This window comes from Macrobrachium rosenbergii, chromosome 9 (assembly GCF_040412425.1).
Source record: "Macrobrachium rosenbergii isolate ZJJX-2024 chromosome 9, ASM4041242v1, whole genome shotgun sequence".
Taxonomy (NCBI): domain Eukaryota; kingdom Metazoa; phylum Arthropoda; class Malacostraca; order Decapoda; family Palaemonidae; genus Macrobrachium; species Macrobrachium rosenbergii.
Window position 1 is genome coordinate 62,861,626 of NC_089749.1, and position 5,000 is coordinate 62,866,625.

A 5,000-nucleotide genomic window follows, 5' to 3' on the forward strand; every position below is an offset into this window, starting at 1 on the left:
GAAGCGCCCAGTGGATTATGGGTCAGATACTAGCAGTGCTCCACAGTCTCCTGCTGCTAAAACATCCAAATGTCAAGAGTTTTCACTAGACAAAAGAGTGATGTCACTCTGCCTCACCCCCCTACACGACTTGCTTCCTCTGCTACCCCAGCTTTTGCTCCCCGTGATGAATATGTTAGGTTGGTCTTCAAAGAAAATTTGAGCACTGACACTAAACTACGATGGCTGACTGAAGTAAACAGAACCTTCAATCTTGATAAGGAGCTGGCAGAGGTGAAGATGTCTGCTATCACATCTAAATTTGTATATATTGCAAGGAGTCGTGAGGACATTGGTAGGGGTGAAGGGTGGTGAATTTCTGTCCATAAGCCTGGATATTCAAGACCCCGTAAGTATTTAACATATCTCATTACTCGTTACCCTATTGAAGCAGACCCTAACCTTGCTAAGGAACTGCCTGGTGTATACAGTGCACGGAGATTTCTTCAAAATGGGAACCCTATTAATCGCATTGTCATCACATGGAGTCTACTAGAACCACCACCATCTGTTTATGAGTTTTCCTTCCTCCCTTGCCTCCCTCCTTGTGAATTACGCAGGATGAAGGATGATCAGCCCAACTGTTTCAACTGCTGGGGTACTGGCCATATCTCCCGATATTGCTCTGCCTCACCTAAGTGTGCCTGGTGTGCTGCAGCCCATTCCACACGCACCTGTCCATACCGTAAACCTGTTACTGATGCTTCCACCTCATTGTCAGAATCATCATCAACTCCAGAGACTGTGCATTGGAAATGCCCTCGTTGTGGTAAAGCAGGAGTTAATGTTTGGCATGGATGCTCCAGACGGTCGCGCGCTGCCACGCAGTCACTTCCACTGACACCACCACCACAACCAGTGTCAACCTCCTCGTTATGCCCTCCTGAATCAGCTGAAATTTCAAAACTTCGTAAGGCTGTTGCTGCATTGGAATCGCACTGTACAGCACTAACGACACGCTTTGATGCTATTGATGCACGCTTCGATAGCTTGATCGTTCAGCAGGCTACCACTGCAAGTAACCTCGACACACTAGTCAAGGCACAACAAGTTCTCATAACCTCTGTTGCCTCACTTACTGAGAAGCTAGATATTGTTGCCTCTTGTCTTGAAAGGGTCAGTGGCCTCATGCCAGCTCAGCCTCCTACACTTGGTGCACCATCTAACAGTGCTGCTTCTCCGGTACATGCTCAACCTGTCTCATGGAATGCCCTTGAATTAGACAATTCTCCAGACTCACTGCACTCAGGACATATGTTTATCGCCATCACCCACAAGTAATATTTATTCAAGAAGCCTTCCTGGCGGTGCTCAGCCAGGTGATGAAGCTCAACACTCTCCGGTTATGTTTCATATGTACATCATGTCAGGAATGGTCTTATTACTTACATCCACTCTACTCTCCCCTCATCAACTCCTTCTGCTCATCAGCAGATATTAACATGACCTTCCAACTTTTTTCAGGTTAAGATAGGTGATGGTCATATTCGATTATGCAATGTTTACTCTGCCCCTGGCTTAATTAACCTCTCAGCACTTCCTACACCTACAAACCTTGGCATGATCTACATGGGTGATTTCAATGCCAGACACCCAGATCTTGGTGATGTCTCTCTGATTTCCAACCGCAGTGGAGTTCCTCTGCTCAACTACATCCATCGTTACCATTTAACCCGCTGGGATACAGGTGGTGCCACACACATCCGGGGGGGGGGGCACTCTTGATCATATCCTTACATCTGGGCTCGTGGCATCACATGTCTCCTGTCATTCTGTTCCTTCACTCTTTTCTGACCATGTTGCCTTATGTCTACAGTACGCAATACAGACTCATCCAAGTGACCCCTATCATCGTACCCGCATCACCATTCCACCCAAGTACTGCCCAACATATGTTTCATACATCTCCTCTGTCCTTCCTACTTTTGATAAACACTCTCCAGAACACCTGTATAATTCTTTGGTAAAAGCTACCCATGACTTCTATCAACTATATATTGTCAGACCTCACATTAAAAGTCATCTTGTTGCCCATGCGTGGACCTTGGATCAACGCATTATGCAAGCAGAGAGAGTTGCGGCCGATGCTGGCCTTGCCTTTCAGACACAACCGACACCCAATCATCTACTTCAATATCAGCAGGCGAGAGATGATTTAGTTGCTCTTCAGAAGTGTGTCTACACTGAGTCATGGTATAAATACACTGACCTAATTAACCACCAGACTAGCGTTGGGACCATGTGGCATCTCATCGAAAGGACTGTCAAGAAAAAACCACATGTGCACTTCATCACAGTCCACAAGCATATGCCCAGGATCTCATCACTACTTGGTCAACCCAGTCACGGTCCACTAATCTCCCTGTACAAATCCAAGAAGCACTTTCTTCCCAGAGCAACTTACGCAACCTTCGACTGATGGCTGCGTCGTTGGAATCAGACGAGGAGGACAAAGAGCTGATCACCGAGGATGAGCTGCGACGCGCTGTTATGGGAAATAAGAATTCTGCTCCTGGAGATGATGGCCTTACTTATCAAGTGCTTCGTCTCCTCCAGAAGGTTCCTGGAAATCCTCTTCTACAATTGTATAATCTTTGCTACCAACATGGATATGTACCTGCTGCCTGGATCATTAGCACAATTATTCCTATCCCAAAGCCTGGAACTGATAAATACCGGCCTATCTCCCTCACCTCATGTTTTAGTAAAGTATTTGAGTGTATATTACTAACCAGGCTAATGCACCGGTTACAAGGAAAACTCTCTCCCCATTTGTATGGCTTTCTTCCACAGAGGAGTACTCATCACTGTTTAGCTGAACTCTACTCCTGATTGTCCCCAACAGTGTAGTTGCCTTCCTTGACCTCAAAAGTGCTTTTGATATAGCCAACAGGGATATAATTCTTGATCAGCTTGTCGAATTTGGTGTCAGAGGAAACCTTCTGAAGTGGATAAACGGTTATCTCAGTAACAGAAAATCACGTGTTTTCTTTAAGGGTGCGTGTAGCTCCTATGAAAATTTTGAGCTTGGCACACCTCAGGGCGGTGTATTGAGCCTTTTCTTTTAATATTCTTATGCACCGTGTACTGTCTCTCCCCCTGCTATCCCTGGAACCACTGTAACCTGCTATGCTGATGATGTCTGCATCCTCCACTACCCCTCAAGACCTTCAGCGTGTCCTTCAAGAATTCTACAGGTCCTGTACCTCCTGTGGCCTCATACTCTCCCCAGAAAAAAGCAGAATCTTCTCTGCCCGGAATCTCCGAGACCTGCCAGTGTTCATATTATGGGTGGGAATATTATACCTCACTGCACACAGTATACATATCTAGGTGCACCAGTCAGGATCACCCCTGCTATACCTGCACGCCAACGAATCCACCCCATGGTGAAAAACCTTCTTGATCGACTGGAGCCTCGCTTCACTCTCATCAAGTGGCTTGCCACCAGGGCCACAGGTATATCTATCCCCGTGGCTAGAACCTCTATATCCTCTTCCTAAGGTCAGTTGTTGACTATTTATCTCCTGCTTTAATTCAATTACCCAGACAGGCGTTACAGCCTCTAGAACAGTTCCAAAATAGAGTAATGAGGTTTATCCTAGGATGCCCTCCTTCCACTCGGATAGTCAACATGCAGACCAAACTCATGTTACCTCCATTAATAGAGAGAATTTATGCCAATGTAACTTTGTTTTCTGTTAAATGTCTACACTCTCCACAATTTACTCCAAACTTCTCTGCTGTACTCAGAGCATCACTTGACGAAGATGCACCAAGACCTCAACTCCGGCCAGGGGGCCATAACCTAGTTAGGGCAGTATGTGAAAATCTTCGACACCTTGATATCGGTGTACCTGAGCAAGCAGTCATCCAAGATTTGCCACCATGGCGGGTTCCTATTCCTGCTGTCACTTTCACACCAACCTCTAAAGATGCCCATCCCAGTCTACAGAAGCAGTTGGTTTTGGAAACAATAGCCAAAGTGTCAATTTCAGTAACTGCAGGACACCACATCTACGTGGACGGCTCAGTACAGGCAGATGGAAGTGCAGCATGTGCTATGTTCTCCCCACTTTAGAATCTCCTGAGGGTGGGTGGCATGGTCGCAGGTTGCCAAACTCATCCAGTTCCACTTATTGCGAACTTCAAGGTATATGGGATGCAGTAACCCTACTTGTTAGAAGAAATGTGAATGGATTGGTGATCTGTGACTCCAAATCTGCACTCCAGGCACTGACATCTTCTAGGCCCAGCTGTGGCCGTGTTGTGCGAGACATATTGTGTGTCAACTTGCTGCTGCTTACAATGCCTCGCTTGTCTTGTCCTTCATGTGGATGCCCTCCCATATTGGGCTTGCTGGGAATGACATGGTGGACAGCCTTGCTAAAGCTGCCTGCACGCTTGAACTTGATGACAGAAATGTTGAGCCCTCACTTCGCTGCCTTAAACATAGAATATATTCAGCAGCTTTTGCCTGTACAGTACAGCGTAGGGATGCAGAGAGGGGCACTAGTGTTTCCATACAACATCATGATAACTTTCTGCAGAGCCGTCACAAGTACCGGCGATGTGGACTCATGGTGCGTAGGCATAATGTCGTAAGTGCCAGGATAAGGTTGGGATATCGTCCTGTGTGGCAGGTTGGACAGACACTAGATATACCACACTACACCTCATGTAAACTGTGTAACCTTGCTAATGCCAATAACCTTGAACACTACTGCCTTCATTGCCCCACTGTCAGGAATCTATTACCTCAAGGACAAAATTTACTTCAAACCTGCCAATATTTACTCAAAGATGACCACCTAGACTTAATTTTGACTCGTCATCCACACTTTGGTGGGTGCTAAACTGTCTGTTGCAGTTGTTGTGATAATGGAATACGATCTCATATATGTTATTTTTGTAACTGATATACTGATAATTCAATGCTGTAATTTTTTCTGTTGATTTCT

At 45.9% G+C, this 5,000-nt stretch overlaps 1 pseudogene; it reads left to right on the top strand.

The window, feature by feature from the left end:
- The first annotated feature begins 3,177 nt into the window (after positions 1-3,177).
- LOC136842028 (uncharacterized) overlaps positions 3,178-5,000 on the top strand; it is a 103,825-nt pseudogene continuing 102,002 nt past the window's right edge.